Genomic DNA, 17434 nt, shown 5'->3' on the forward strand with positions numbered 1-17434 from the left:
TTATAGCGTTCTGTTATCATAAATCATCGCTGTTATTAATAAAGGCTGATATCTGCTCACCGAAGAAAACACAGCACTGGTTCACTTGTCAGTAAGTATTTAGTAAGTGAAATGTTTGTCTTAACTCTTTATCACCCCAAGTCTTTTATTTTTTTTTTAATCTTTTTATTTATATATTTTTTTAAAGCTTGTAATTATGTTGTGTAGCTTCTCAGTGATCCTTACGCTGGTGCGATCATCTTTATGGCTTTCCGTTGACATTTAAGTTTTAGAGCAATGTAAAAAAATTCGTCACACGGACATAAGAAAAAGTAAATGAAAATAAACGGATAAGAGGTAAATTTATTCCTTTTCAGATCTTATGTATTTCTTAAAGGCTGTAGTACATAAAATAAGTATCTGCAAAGTCGCAAATGTTAATGAAAAAGTTGAATAGCATAGAGAAGGCTATCAGATCATTAATCCCTTCAGTACCATGACGTGTTTCCATATTCATTCTGCTTACTATTTGGTGATTTTACACAGCTTCAGAAACTCAAGGGGGTTAAAATAGTGAATACTGCTGCCATTAATCTTCTGACCTCCATAGACCCTTTCCAATGTAAATAAAATGTTCTAATCGTACACAAATCTCAAGTAAAAATGTGTTCCAGTATTGAAGGGCTTAAGGCGCACGACGTCTGTTGCTGCTTATTCTTCCTTGGGCTGTGGCTTTCCCCATACACGTGCTACCTCGACTGTACAATTGTGCCGAAGTAGCGATGTCATATTACGCTGAATGTTTAATATAAAAGCAGTGTCATGTAATTTCTTCCACCGCTGATATTCGCACCAGATCCATTTCCTCTTGGTCTTCTTTCAGATCCATCCATTAATTAAAAAAAAAAGTGGAAGTGTGATGCAAGGGTGATTCAGAATATGGTCTTTCCACTCACGGTTCGAAGCAACACCCCACACCAGATCCATTCCACCAGCAACCACGTGACACCACACACCACGACCTGCCACCGATTACTCATTACTAACTATACTAACCATCGTGACTTCTATCAAATTTTCACTCACAGCTCGAGAAAAAAAACTTCACCGTCACAACCTTCCATTCAGTATAATCTATGATATTACTACAGGAAATGTACACACACACCACTAACTATACAAATTATCGATCGCTATTACAATCAAATTTTCACTTATGACTCGAGACAAACCCTTACCTGTACCTGCCCCCGTAAATTACTAGGGATTCACGCCGCTGCACCAGGAAGCGACGGACTGGACATCGCCATATTGTCATACCATGCAACATTGATTACTACTCTTGACAGAAAACCGCTCCAGCACCTTGCACCGCCACACCCTCGCTGCTGCCACCACCACCACCGCCGCTGCCGCTGCCGCCACCTCCATCCTCGCTCAGTCACACCGCCTCTCCCTCCTGACTCCCCCTCTCTCTCGTTCCCCTCCCCTCCTCTCCTCCCTCGGCTAGATAATTGATATTGATGCGGCCGATACGTCTCAAGGCTTTTTCGGGCTTCGTGTTTATCACTAATCATCTCAAGTGGTTCTCTGTCCCCTCTCCTCCTCCTCATCCTCCGGCACCATGCATCCCCGCTTTCCCCATCCCATCTCCTGCCTGTCTTAGAACGCGTCATTCCCCGCCCTCTTTCCCTCCCGCTCTGTGCCTGCTCGCCGCGACCAACCACCGCCCATGCTGCCTCCTCCTCCTCTCTCTCTCTCTCTCTCTCTCTCTCTCTGCGGTTTTCCTTATGTTTTCTCTTTGTTATCATTCTCCTCCTCTTTCTGCTGCTTCTATTGCTGCTGTTCCTCCTCATTTCGCCTCTCACCGTTTCGCAGTTTTCAGGAGAGGAGGAGGATAAGAAGGAAAGAAGGGAGGAGGAGGAGGAAGAGGAGGAGAAGGAGGAGGAGGAGGAGGAGGAGGAGGAGGAAGAGGAGGAGGAGAAGGAGGAGGAGGAGGAGGTGGAAAAAAAAGAAACCAGGAGATTCTTGCATCATCTCTCTCTATCATCAGGAGGAGGAGGAGGAGGAGGAGAAGGAGGAGGAGGAAAAGAAATGATTCTTGTATCACCTCTCTCCATCTTCCTATTCTTCCTCCGAGATTCACCAGAAAATGATGATTACGATGCAGTTAAAAGGAATACCTGGAGAATTCTTGTGTCAATCATCCATCTCCTGTTCTATGCAGTTACTCATTCGGCACAGATTGAGTGATGGAATGCTGTGAGGTCCACCTTCCCTCCTGACGCGGTAAGCTGGAGGTGAGAGCCGTTGTAAGGGCGCTGTCCTACTTCATCTAACCGTTAATCATTCTTTCATGCTCTGATACAGTTACCGAGAGCTCCTGTAGTGAAAATAACGAAGGTAAATAGCATAACTTACGTACATGATGCTTCTCAAATGATCTTTTTATTCATTTATTCTGACTGTCCTTTTTTTGTATACGAATTTCTTACAAAAAATGAAGGCTAAATAGCAAAACTTACGTACAAGACGCTTCTCAGATTTCCTTAGATATTTTTTTTTATTCATTTCATTTAGACTGTACTTATTTTTCATATATACTTTGTTGCTCCCAGTCAGTGCCACTTTTGATAAAAAAAAAAAAATCAGTTAAATCTGTCACCGTAAGGCCATTTTCGTAATGAGAGCTTTGAAAAGATATATTATACTCTACTGCAGTCTTTTGAATAGTAATTTTTGTCGAGAAACTAGATCGTAAAGTGCTTGAGTATTTCGTGACACTGCTTCCTCGTTCCCTTCCTACAATTTTCTTCTCGCTGGTAACAAGAAAGAATAGTTTGTAATGAATATTTTCTTAGCACATGTATAACAAAAATCACATCACAGCAGCATCATTTTAATATCAACCCTCCACTTCACTTCTATGACCAAATTCTGATGCACTACTATGTCACAGTTTCACTACTTGCATAAAAAAAAGAGCTCTATTCAAAGTTGTATAAATTTTTAAGGCTGTTTTCTGTGGTTTTAGTGACAAATTAACAAAACAGCTACACTATTAACAAGGAAACAGTCATAAGAACCAACCTAATCATCTTTGTGGCCTTAGAAAATAGAAAATAGTCGTAGCGAGAGAAAAGCGTTTCAGAATACGGGTCCCGAAACAAATTTGGCTTCTCGCTTCACTAAAAACACTTGGTAAGAGAAATACTCGCACCCTTCCCTGCGTATGACAATTGTGGTGGCGGGGTTCAAGGGGCGTCCTGAACCAAGGCCTCTTCTTGGTGACCTGCAGAAAGCCTTTGTCTGGATCTTCCCACACAATGCAGCAGCGGCAAGGTTTTATGTCGCTTCCTGCCATCTCATACCCTCTACAGTTAAAATTGTCTTACTCAGCACTTTAACCCCACATTCTTACGTGCAGATCCAGCAAGGCAAGTAACGTAAGTACACCCACCGTCCCATCCCAATACACCCGATACATTGTCTTGCCAAGCACACTCCAGGGTATTAATTTTACTTGTGTTATGTTCAGAAACGTATTTAATGGAACTACAGTATAGTAAAGTACTTAATGGAACTACGCTATAACCCTCCCAGCTACTGATATACACATAGGCATCATACATACTTCACTGAGGCATATACGTTACCTTTATGCACAAACGAATCAGGGGTATTATAATAACAAAATACAGTAGTCGAGAGATGGGGAGCTTTCTCCAAAGTATTAATGAAATCGAAAAATAAATACACCAATGAAATTATCGTAAGAAATGAGAGGAAGAGCTCTCCACACACACACACACACACACACACACACACACACACACACACACACACGGCCCGGTAGCTCAGTGGCTTCACAAGCCAGATGACCGGGGTTCGATTCCCCGGCCGGGTGGAGATATTTGGGTGTGTCTCCTTTCACGTGTAGCCCCTGTTCACCTAGCAGTGAGTAGGTACGGGATGTAAATCGAGGAGTTGTGACCTTGTTGTCCCGGTGTGTGGTGTGTGCCTGGTCTCAGACCTATCCTATGATCGGAAATAATGAGCTCTGAGCTCGTTCCTTAGGGTAACGTCTGGCTGTCTCGTCAGAGACTGCAGCAGATCAAACAGTGAATTACAACACACACACACACACACACACACACACACACACACACACACACACACACCAGTTTTTCTTGAGCAGCAAGTATCCTGAGGGCAGGGCGGCGGGCGGGGCTGAGTGTTGCCTGACAGGATGGACAATGCTCTCCTAGCCCCGCTGCCACCACCACCACCACCACCAGCACTGCCGCCGCCACCTTGACCTTAACACCCCGATGGTCTCTTGAAGGAAGAAGAGGAACGGCCGCGGCAAACTACATCAAGTTAATGTTAATAACTGGGGTGCATAAGTAACAGCAGGTAATCTCTTATGATGAAGATGAAGAGATAACAAACAGTAAGCGCCAGTGTAGGCATAAGGGTAAAATAATAAGGAAAAGGAGAAAAATGAAAAGTTTCCTCATGCTAAGATCTGCAGCAATTCAAGAGGCACTTCAAAGAGAGAGTCACTCTGCGGCTCAGCTGGGCTGGCTCTCGGCAGTGTGGCGGCAGACTATCTCCCTTCTGGTTCTCAAGGGCTGGAGCGCGCAATAATTTCCTCCTGAGTGAAGTCGTTGCAAGATGGCGGTATCTGTGAGCAAGCACGTGGTAAGAGGCGGAGAGCGCATGGGCGGAGAGAAGCTGCAGGTGAGTGGCACTGGGCGCACCTCTGTGGGCGGGTTCACAGGAGGAGGGGCTTCAGTTGGCTCTTGCCATCCGTACAGGGTGGATGTATTACCGTTCCTCTCTCCCGGAGAGCCTACAGAGCGCGCTCGCTTGACTAAGACGGTCGTGTTCTCAGACTAGTACCACGGAAAACTGAGGCATTGTCTTGACACTTTACCGCTGTCCGCGTCCAAACACTAGACATGTTTCTTATGCAGGCGACAACACTGCAGCCCAGCAGCACTAACTAGAAACACTTCGGTATGTATAATTCGTGTCCTCGCTCTAGTTATGTGTGATGTACGGTGGAAGACATCTGCTAAAGAATAATGTTTCCATACTCATCATCCATCATTGACACACCTACATACACAGACACAAACACTCGCCGCCATTCACTACCGACACATGACAGTTGACCGAGACTCAACCACACATCACTCACTTCATCACCATCACCTAACTTTCCACACGCTATCACTGGGAGCGTCACTTGGCCGGGTAGACGTTCATAAAAGAAACCTTCCTCGCGCCTCCATAGACAGCATATTCAGTTGCACCGGAAAGAAACACTGGAAAGTAATCAGAAACTCGTTAACTATAGAGAGAGGTTCATCGTACAAGACACGCACAGATAAGGCACTGCTGAGAGGCGATACATCAGCAGAATGAACCAACAGGTGACCTCAACTAGTACCAGCATCACATGAGGCAAACACGGCGGCTCCCTGCACGCCACTCCCCGCCTTCCGTCATACGCTGGAATACATTTGCACCGAACTGGACTAAGGTTATCAATCGCAAACATAAGAACATGATAGAAGGAAAGACAAATCATGTAAACAGACGCTTGATCATGAAGACTGATTAAAAACTCTAGAGAAGTGCAAGAAGAAGGAACGGAAAGGAGAGGATAGAACGGGATATCTATGACAAGGTAGAGAATATACGCACACACACACACACACACACACACACACACACACACACACATACACGCGCGCGCACACAGAGGCGACGAATGACAGGTGTGATAGTGGCATGAATAATTAACGATAACTTACACTGATGACATTCCTGAAATGCGTGAAGGCCTAATGGTGTTGTTTCAGTGACGGTGACTGCGTAAAGTACCGTGTACCGTAAGTTCCTTTCATGTAAATTTCCAAATACCATCCCCCAAAAAAAAAAAAAAAAAAAAATCCCCGTCGCCATTTAAATAAAACAAATATTAGGTTGGGTTAAGTTAGCTTGTGAGAATTAATCACGGAGCTAATTATTTTTGGTGAAATTTTCATTGAAGAATCTTTTTTGAGTGGAAATACATTAGTGGAATTTATACTAGACTAGAGCGTAATGTTATGGCTTGTATTCTGATCAGGTAAGGAGGAGCAGCTGTTGGGGACACGTGCTGGCTTCTTTAGTAATTTTCTCAAGCCATCCGTGAATGAGAACAGAACATATAGGGCGAAAAATAAGAAGACAGGAGGAGGAAAGGTAACATATAAGAACAAATTTTTGAAACCTTTCTGTGCCTCACTCTGACTACTTTCTAAAGGCTCTAGTTGAAAGTTGCACTGCCTTTTTTAAGAGTGATTTTACCATTACAGTGACAGATTAACAGGATTTCTATATCATAACACAGAAGAACTATTCTCGAGAACTCGGCTAATCATTTTTGAGGCCTTTGAAAATAGTCATGGTGAGAGAGCAAAGGGATTTCAGAACACGGGCCATGAGAGTACAAAACCCTGTCATGTGCTGAATAAAAAAAAAAAAAAAAATTCGATTCAGGCATGTGCAGTATATAGAGAAACAATATGAGAGTAAAAAAAGTATGAAGTGTAAAGAAAAAAAAGAATGTAGTGCTCCATTAATTATTTCTACACTATGGCCGTCTTTAGTTGATATTTGAAGTACTGTACAATGTGTGTCTCCATGGGTGCACAGAAAACAAGAGAGAGCAAGAGGTTAAATTACTCCTCTCTCTAAGTCACATAAGAATTTCAAAGGCTTTAGTAAGAAAGTGTGTCTAATAAGCTGTGAATTATTATAGAACAGACTGTCAAGTAGTGAAGCAGCTAATAAAAATAGAGATACAAGAATAGTACACACACTTGTCGCGGGAGAAAAAAAAAACAAACTCTGAGAAAACAAGTCACACATTTTGCTGAGTCAGAGGAGAAATTATATACAATAATTATTTCTCTTGTTTTAATATACAATAATTATTCTCTCTAGTTTTCATTCATTGGTTTTCTCACCTCCACGCACAAAACACTGGGCAAAGACTTATTTCCTACTCATCTATGTCATCAATGTCAGGTATCCTAGCTTGGCGAGGAGCACGGCACACACTCAGCAGCGTCAATAACACAACAACAGATGAAGAGATAGACAGGCCATTTTTAAACCCTGTGTTAGTGCTGATGATACAAAAACTAAAGAAAGACGCTGAGTTTAGGTATATAATAGAAAAAAAAAACCAGGTATTGTATGTGTGTGTGTGTTTGTGTGTGTGTGTGTGTGTGTGTGTGTGTGTGTGTGTGTGTGTGTGTGTGTGTGTGTGTGTGTGTGTGTGTGTGTGTGTGTGTGTGTGTGTGTGTGTGTGTGTGAATGTGTGCAAGCGCCGGTGAACATGATGAAACCTATAGTATGTGGACAGGAACAGCTGATCAATCAACTCCATTACAATATTTCTGTCGCCTGACCCTTACCACTACCACCACCATCCCCGCCACCACCATCCCCGCCACTACCATTACCGTCTCCTCCTCCACCTCCTTACCTTCCCATCGACCAGTTGACTTAACAAACAACTCAATTACTTCCCGCACCTATTGACCTGCGATATTAACTCATTATCCAATGCTGCATCGACTTGCGTGCTCCTATTGTTTATTACTTTCTTGCCTAACAACCTAACAACGGCCGCTGCACGATAATCTAAACTAACTTAACCTACCTGAAACTAATACTCGTGTTGATGGTTATTTTTTATTAAGTAAATTCCGTAAAACTTTCCTTTAGCTTTTTTATCTTAAGTGGTACGTACATTTGCTTCTGTAATTTGCCTAACAAGCTAACAACGGCCGCTGCACGATAACCTAACCTAACTTAACCTACCTGAAACTAATGCTCGTGTTGACGGTTATTTCTTATTAAGTGAGCTCCACATAGCTTTCCTTTAGCCTTTGTAGTCTTCTGTAATGTAAGTTGCAGTTGTTTCTTTCTCTACATCACATTCATTTGCGAAGGACTATTTTTCAGATTCCTTATATATTATTCCTGTTTTAATGGAAGTTTCACCCATTTTTTTCCTACTGATGATGTACATTCAACGTTAAACTGCCACCAGAAACATGAAAATACACTTGACTTCCACCAGAGCCTGTTAGAAATAGTATAAGAAGTCGATACGTTTATGAGTGTGCTTTACTCCTTTTTTCCTAGTGATGATGTAGACTCCACGTTAAACCATTGTCAGAATCGTGAAAATGCATTTAGAAATCTTCGTAACTTCCACTAGAGCCTGTTAAAAATTGTCAGGAATAAGAAACCGATACGTTTGCGAGATGAAATAGACTCTACGGTAAACTATCATCAAAATCAAGAAAATGTACTTGAAAACCTCCGTAATTTCCACTAGAGTTTGTTAAAAAATTGTCAATATAAGAGGCCGATGTGAGAGCTGTCCCTTGTGTGAGATGATAAAGGAAGTGTTTGTAAGGATGAAGGAGACAAGGTAATATTTCGCTTTGGTCGGTTATTTCCTCATCAAAATCTCAGTAACTTCCACTAGAGCTTGTTAAAAATTGTCAATATAAGAGGCCGATATGAGAGCTGTCCCTTGTGTGAGATGGAAAGGAAGTGTTTGTAAGGATAAAAGAGACAAGGTAATATTTCGCTTTGCTGGGTTATTTCCTCATCAAAATCTCACGTCTTGCTGTGTTCTTCGACTTTCTCTTATTTGGCCTCATTATTTTTCCCTCGGTGAACAAGTCCTTCGTGTTATCAAATTCAGTATTCCCAGTTTTCGTAAGCTGCTTATTGTCAGATTTCCTTATCAAAACGTCTTGCCTTTCAATACTTATTCAGTTCACTTGATTTTGCTTTCTCATTTTATTTTCTCTTTACATATTCTTCCTATTATTATTTTGTTTTTTTTTACTCATGGTCAGTTTTCGTCAGTGTTTGATTTTGGTGTTTTACTTGTTCCTTTTCCGTTTGCTTTTATTTTACTAAAGGCAAGCGTTCTTCACATTTTCACCTCGATTATCATGTTATTCCTTCTGTTAGTTTCAGCTTTGTCAGTTTCTCTCTTTTACTTTCCCCACCTAGTTATTATCATCGTCATTTTTCCCTCACCACATGCATTCTTATCTTCCGTTTCGTTAATAATTGTTTTCCGCTTCCTCTCAGTACTTCACCTTCACTTCCTTTATTCAATAGCATAATTTTTCCCCCCTCACTGTGCGCACTCATCAAATCATTACTCTCATTCTTTTGTTTCTTTACGTGAATATTGCTTTCGACATACACTCAGTACCTCTTATTTATCATCTTGTTACTCTGCCTGTTTCTTTAGTTTCTACCTAGAGTATTTAATCAGATAAGTGGCATATATACACTGTAGTACATAATTATCCCTTTAAATCGTCTATATTAAAACACACGAAACACTGTCTGCTATCTCCTCTTTTTATTGTTTTATTTTCATTCACTGACCTTTTCATTTGGGGGAGGTTGCGGTATGATGATGTAGCTTATTCTTAAACACTACGCGTTTATGAGGGATGTTTTCAAAGGTAATAAACGTAATAAGTTGTATTCTTATGACATATTTTCTCTTAACCCCTTCAGTACTAAGACGTGTTTCTATATCCATTCTGGTGACTATTTGGTGATTTTATACAGCTTCAGAAATTCATGTGGGGGATTAAAATAGTGAAGACTGTGGCCATTAATCCTCTGACCTCCATAGACACTCCCTAATGTCAATAAAATGGTCTAATGGTAAACAAAATTCAAGGTAAAAATGTGTCCCAGTACTAAAGAGGTTAATGTTCCCAGAATTCTTGCTTAGCCATCTCTTGGAGTCATAGAAGCGAGGTTTAAAGCACTAATAACTTTCCTTAGCGACTGTTAGAAGTTGTCAGGATGAGGCGATGGAATATTTGAAAATGTGATGCGATTATGTTGGTCAGCACATTTGTCGTTTCGTAATAATGTGACTTCTACCTCATTTCTCTTGATTTTCTTGTTATTTCCATGTCCCTCAGATAAGTATTCTCTCTCTCTCTCTGCAACAACTTATTTCAATGTACATACAGACATACACATTTTCAGACTGTGTTTCCTTCTATAAACGCGGCACATATTTAGTCATTATAATCGACTTGAAAATATCTTACTGTACTTCTATACTGATGTAGTAATATAGATAAAGACAATATAGATAGAGAAAGATGGAGAAATGAACTGCGGACTTCTTTAATGATGTATGTAAATAGACAGAAAGATAAAAGTACATACACAGACAGATGGATGCAATGTTGACTTTTAAAGCGATGTACAAATATAGGCAGATAGATATAAATGAATAAATAAACTTTAGACCTTTCTAGAGATGTGTAGGTAGAGATAGAGACAGACAGATAGATAAATTGTCGAGAGAAAACGTACAACAGCAATGAGGTAGAAAAGGCAGGTGTATGGAAATGAATAGTGATGATTGAGTGACGATAATAACAACGACATGCAAATACTGAGGGAAAGATAATGGTTATAGTGTTATATTGATGGCGGCGGTGCTAGAGGCAAAAGACAGTGTTACAATGTACTGCTTAGGTGGTAATGGTTATGCTCAAATTAAATACCAATGTGTTAAGTTCATTTAGTCATAATATATAACATGGAGTATCTCATGTGTTTTGGTGGATGTGTTAACTAAAATATCAAACGTAACTAGCAAACTAACTTATAACCAAGCTAGTTAACTAATCAACAAATGAATGAACTAGCTAGCTTTCTTGGCTTCTCTACTCTGGTTAACTTTCTTTCGACAGCCACACAATAGCATGCATTTCGTTACCTCAACATTCTTCGCCCTCTTGTTACCTTGTTTTCTCATTTTTTTCTATCTATTTATTCTTCTTAAGTAGGACGACAACCACCACGGGGAAAAAAAAGAGAAAAAAAAAATATCCAATTTTCGGATGCGATTTTGCTGTTTTGTTTTTGGGAATTTACTGATGTTTTCGTTGATGAAAAGCAAAACATACAAAACAAAACATAGACATTGTGGAAGAAATAACCATGTAGTAATGCGCAGACATGAACAGCGACACACGGGGGAGGAGAAAAGAAAGGGAAAAGGAGAGAGAGAGAGAGAGAGAGAGAGAGAGAGAGAGAGAGAGAGAGAGAGAGAGAGAGAGAGAGAGAGAGAAGGTGGTGTGATGGCTGCATGGTTACGTGTGAGTGAGCGATGGTGCTGATGGAGGAGCTAATGGTTTATGCTGCAGGAAGTTGTTTTGCGGTGGTTATGCGGCGAGGGACATGAAGGAGGCGTCGGGAAACAAAAAGTGTGTGTGACTGTGGCGCAGGAGTAATGGTGGTGATGTAAGAGTGGGATTACGTAATGGAAGTGTGGAAGTCTATCTTGTGGAGGGGAGAAACCTGCAGGAAGTGTTGGCGTATGTAAACTGCTGGTGGTATAGAATGAACAGTACACATATGACTGGTCTGAAGGGAATGGTAACAATGATATGTAGGAGGAAGTGGCGGAGGAGAAAGCAACGAAGAGGAAATAAAATAAATACATAAAAAGACTAAATATAAAATGATGGTAGAATTAGCATTACAATAATATATATGTCTAAATAATAGCAAATAAGGAGGAAAAGGTGATGGAGATAGTAAAGGAGAAATTATCATAAAGTGCAGAGAAGGAAGGAAAAAAAAAAACAATGAGTAGCGCATAAAATAACGAAATATAATATGATTGTAGACTCACCAGTACAATAAGTCACAGAGAAACAATAACGTGTAGGTGACGCGATCGGAGTATGATAAATTACTAGTAAGTGCAAAAAGGGAAGAGAAAAATGAAAAAAAATTACCAGTCCATGAAATGTCGAAGTATAAAATGATGGTAGATTTAGCAGTACAACAAATATCTATACAAGTAAGAAAAAAATAATGTGTAGTAGATGACGGAGGTTTTGTAGGAGAAATTGCTATAAAATGCGGATAGGGAAGGGAAAAGTGAGCAATTACAGTAGAGTATGTAAACAGAAAGTCGATGAATTGCCAGCGGTAACACGATGACGGGGATGGTGACATGGCAAGGTAGCGGGAGTGTGAAGTGAGAGTATGCAAGACTCGGGGTGCGGCAGATCGCTAAGTCTCCGCCGCCCCGCCCCACGCAGAGATAAGCACTGCCTTGCCTGTGAGTCTATTGTTCTCTTCGCCTTGTCTTCGTCTTTTGAGAGGAGAGGAGTTTGCTGAATGAGTAAGAGTTTTTATTATTTGTTCTTATTTTCTCTCTCTATGAAGCGACTCGGTTATTTTGTTTTGAGAATGAATTAGTATATGTGTACGTAACTAGCATCTGAGTAATATAATTAAAGGGATCTTATTTTGGTGTGATTTGCTATACACACACACACACACACACACACACACACACACACACACACACACACACACACACACACACACATATACCAAAAAAAATTCTACATATGCTGCTTTCATCATCATCATCATCATCATCCTCAAAAATTGCTACTCCCATTTCTAAACAATCCAATCATAAACTAAATACAACATCTAATAGTACGTAAACTCTTCCCCCGCTAAGGAATCTGACACCTACGACAAGCGCACACATTCACCAGCTAAGGTAACCACATTCTTTGTCAAGCGTACATCTGAGTTTCGGCTGCAAGGAAAAGGAAAACTATCAATATTTGTCACGTTAATACATGCAGAGTAGAAGCGAAGAGCGAGTCAAGGGAGGAAGTGCGAGTAGAAGAGAAACATAGCGAGACTGAAACTAGCGATGTGACTAAAGGAAAGCTATGGTTAGCCTCGGGAGAAAGCACACCTAACAGTTTGCCAGAATAGAGAAAAGGAATATTTGGAGAAGAAAGATCTTGACATATAAGACAAGAAAACAGATACACATTGAAAAAAAAGAAAAAAAGATCAGCTTATGGGGGCAGAAGAAAAAAGAGAAAGTACACATTATTTTGTCAGGATAGAATTAACGGGGGAAAGGAAACAGTCCACAGATGAAAGAAGAGTAGATACATGTCAGTGGAAGAAGAATCAATGAGTTTGGGGAAAAAATAGGCCGTGGGAAAGAAAGCAGCGGTGTGTGGAGGAGAGGATGGCCGCAGTGTGTCGAGTAACAGCGCTGGGAGAGAAGTGGGGAGAAGGTTTGAGTTTGCTGGAGGTGAGCTAGCGGCGAGATGGGTAGAAGGCTACGATGCACTGTGGTGTCGGAGAAATAAGCGATGTCTATGAGATGAGTAACAACGCACTGAAGGAAGCGACTAGATGTGTGTTTAGAAAGAAGCGAAGATTATGAGAAAAATTAAACAGTTTCAAAGGAAGGAGATAGATGTGTGCTAAGGAAAATGTTTCAAAGGGATTTTTGTGAATATTTAGCACCGTATAAGAGGAAGATTTACAGGATGATGGGCGTAACAGAAGACGTAGACGATTAAGCAAGGTGGTGAAAGGAGAAACACTTTGGTGATCACTAACAGAAGCAGCCAAACAAAAGGTTTCACATATGATAAGTTGCGAGATATTCTGTTTTATGGATGATAGATTTTTCGTGAATTTTCTTCCCGTCGTATGTGAATATTAGACAAATTTCTTGGCGTTATTGGTTAGGTTAGGTTAGATTACATATTAGGTGATGTTAAGTTGCTAGGTTATGTTAGATAATTTCTTCATGTACATTTCTAGTCGTTAGCGCTTTTAAACAATCTCCGTTGATATCTTTCGGCTCTTTTGAAAACACTCTAGTCTCTATACACATGCAAGGACACTACTTAAGTATACGACATCTTGACATACACAACAGCAGCTTTTTTGCGGATGCTCTCGCTAGAGGTCACCACAGCGGATCCCTCGTCGCCAACTCACTGCCCTCTGTGCCTTGCCACACTCATCAACTGCATGTCTTCACTTAATGCAGACATAATCTTTCGTTTCTGTCTTTCTCTCCTGTTCTTAAACGATTCTATTCGCTCCTTATAACCATAAATATACTCTTTGAATCTTCATTCCTTCTTTTTAGTGGATCTTTATCAATTGTATCCATGAACCATCTTTTGGTCATTTAGTCTTCCTCTTCTGCTGTCTTTACTCAGTACAGCCATAATCTTTCGTTTTGGCTTTCTCTCCTGCTCTTAATGGTTCCTCTTCGTTCACTAACCGTAAACCTACTCTCTGATTTTCCTTTCATCATTCTACCTACTGAATACTTTTCATTAATTGTATCCATAAATCTTCTTTTTGGTCTTCGTTTCTTGCTCAGTGGATCTATTACCATTCTTCTCCCTAATTACTCCTCACCTTTTTTTTCTATACATTGTTACATCACCTCAATTTCATATCTCCAGCACTGTCAACTTCTGCATTGATTGTATCCGTAAACCTTCTTTTTGGTCTTCCTCTGCTGCTCAGTGGACCAATCATCATTTTTCTCACCAAGTACTTCTCACCTCTCCTTTACACACTGCCAAACCACCTCAGTCTCACCTCTCCAGCACCGTCAGCTTCTAGCAATAATTGTATTCATGAACCTTCTTTTTTGGTCTTCCTCTGCTGCTCAGTGGACAAATCATCATTTTCCTCACTAAATACTTCTCACCTCTACACACTGCCAAACCGTCTCAGTCTTGCCTTTGCAGCCCTGTCCCCCAAACTAACCCACGTGCGCTGTCCCCTCTCAGTAATACTTTGAAGGCCATAATTCATTCGCGGCTCAATAGTGCGTGGAACTTAAGTTTGAGTGCATGAATAAAGAAAGTGCAAGAAAGGTTATAAATGTTTTGCGTGATCACCATTGATTATATTGGCAGGTACTTACCACACGTGAGGTTAATAGTTTAGCTTGGGGTAGTACTATAATAATGTGAATGATATATGAATGATGATGATAAAGGACGCGTCAGGAAAGAAAAAAAAAATACGCTGAAATTTGAGGGACTAAAGCAATACAGTGTCGGGAGCAACAACAAAGGAGGGAAAAATAAAAGAACACGAACAAAAAATAAATAAACCAGAAAAAAGAAAGTAAAGGAGCTTCTGTCTGGGGAAAAAAGGCAAAGAAAAAAAAATGAAAAAGGTGACCACGTGTTGGGGAGAAATTTAGTAGTCCATCGGGGAAAGAATGATCGGTATTTGGGCGGCGGGAGGACAGCAGAGGCGGGGCGGCGGCGGTGGTGGAGGCAGCGGCGGCGGTGTTGGTAACGATGTGATGTCGGCGGTAGCGAGGAATATCAAGGGAAAGAAGAGGAAGGAACATAGTGAAGTCATCAAATATACAGGAACTATAGCGTGTGGCGGGACAGTGACGGGAGGAAAGTACTGTGCCGAGGTGTCGAGAAGGTAAGTGTTAATAACCCATAAAGTAAAATATCGCGAAGGTGGAAAAAAAATAAAAGAATAAAGTGACGTGTTCCCAGGAAGAAAATAGTAAATTGTCTACGATGAAGAAAAAAATAAGAGAGAAAAAAAAGTAAGGACATGAAAGGAATCGAATTAGCATTACTTGTACACTCTCTCTCTCTCTCTCTCACACACACACACACATACACATGCCGGAATCTGTACGTATATACAACCTAAAGAAGAAAAAGAAAACAAAAATGTGAATAGGTGTTTCTTGACGTAAACAGCACAACAAAAAGGAACAATAAGTGAAAGGAAAGGGGGAAAGAAAAACTGGTGCGAATGAGCAAACACAGCGAGGAGTGAATGGGTGATGGATGCCTGGGGCCACGCAAAAAGTCTCCAGGTAAACAAGGTCGTCTTTCCGCATACCAAGTTAACAGCGCGACCGTGAAATTTTGCTCCATATTCAGAAACGCTTATCTCTCTCACCATGACTATTCAAAGGCCACCGAGATGTTATATTATGGCAGCTTCTCAAGAGTGTTTCTCGTGCCACCATTGCAGAAATTGATAATCTGTCACTAGAAACATAAAGCAACCTTAAAAATTTATATTCCTTCAACGTGGTACAGTGGAACCATGCGTGCTTTGGGGTCCGAGGGATCTCCAAGCGCAAGGGTTCGAATCCTGTCCATGGTCCGAGTGTAGGTTGGGCTTCCTCACTCGGGGCAACGGTTTCCTAGAGGGTGGGCTTTGAGATAGAAGGTACCCTAAAAAGTATCCCCTTTAGCCCAGAAATTCCCGTGAAAAGCCCACATGGTATGAAAAAAAAGAACCTTTGGAAATGAGTTGTAAATATTGGTGTGTTTGCTTATTGCGCTAGTCAAACTGGGGTGTGGGGAATGTGACTTAAGGAAGGACAAAATTGGTACCGTATGTCGACGATAATAACATGCTTGCTACTGATGAATTTGCTACTGGTGCTGCTGAAACAACAACAGCAACAGCAAAAACATCAACAACAGCAACAACAACAACAGCAACAACATCAACACTACTACCTCTACATCTATTACTGTTACTGCCATTTCTACTCTTACTTTTAGAATCTTTGCAAGTCTTCCTTTAAAACTATCAATTACTATTACAACAACAATAACTACTACTACCTCTATATCTCTTACTGTTACTATTCTTTCTACTATTACTTTTATTACCTCTGCAAGTCTTCCTTTAAAACTATCAACTACTATTACAAAAACAACAATAACAACAACAACAACAACAACAACTACTACTACTACTTAAAAAAATACCCTAGTCTTCTTGCTCCTATTACTTCACGTCTTCCTCCTCCTTCTGCTACTCCTCCTTCTCCTCCTCCTCTTCCTCTTACCCTAAAACCTCACAAGGACCAACATGTTATCTCCTATTGCTTGTTCCTCTTTTACGTTCCCTTGTGTTTGGTAAAGTTCGGGTTTTCCACCAATGTATTCCTGCCATGACCCACAAATTATGGTGCTTAGTCTTTCGCTCAATTAAACACCAGAGGGAAAAAGAGCAAGATAATCTCTTTTTAAACTTCCTTAATGTTTGAAAATGCAAGATTAAAAAACAAAGTATAATTAGGGATACTTTTAAATGAGCTTTGATTTTTTTGTTAATGCGTATTCAGTATAACATCGATGGTATTATTGGAATTATGATAGTAGGAGGAGGAGGAGGAGGAGGAGGAGGAGGAGGAGGAGGAGGAGGAGGAGGAGGAGGAGGAGGAGGAGGAGGAGGAGGCTGGTGTGTGTGTGTGTGTGTGTGTGTGTGTGTGTGTGTGTGTGTGTGTGTGTGTGTGTGTGTGTGTGTGTGTGTGTGTGTGTGTGTGTGTGTGTGTGTGTGTGTGTGTGTGGAGATGCACTGTGGTAGGAGAGAAGCGTGCGAGGAAATAAAGTGTGTGCTGAGTGGTGGAGAACTGTGTGGTGGTGGACAGGAGGTAAAATAAGAAGCAAGTACTATGATGGTGGTGAGAGAGAGAGAGAGAGAGAGAGAGAGAGAGAGAGAGAGA

General features: G+C 40.8%; 1 protein-coding gene across 3 annotated transcripts in view; it reads left to right on the top strand.

Annotated features, from left to right (window-relative positions):
* Nucleotides 1-4766: 4766 nt before the first annotated feature.
* Nucleotides 4767-17434, top strand: part of LOC123504138 — a 264226-nt gene continuing 251558 nt past the window's right edge. For all 3 annotated transcript variants that reach the window (XM_045254465.1, XM_045254463.1, XM_045254466.1), the window contains exon 1: nucleotides 4767-5001. The gene's annotated coding sequence lies outside the window, so the exon portion shown is untranslated. The remainder of the gene's footprint in view (nucleotides 5002-17434) is intronic.

This window comes from Portunus trituberculatus, chromosome 15 (assembly GCF_017591435.1).
Source record: "Portunus trituberculatus isolate SZX2019 chromosome 15, ASM1759143v1, whole genome shotgun sequence".
NCBI lineage: Eukaryota > Metazoa > Arthropoda > Malacostraca > Decapoda > Portunidae > Portunus > Portunus trituberculatus.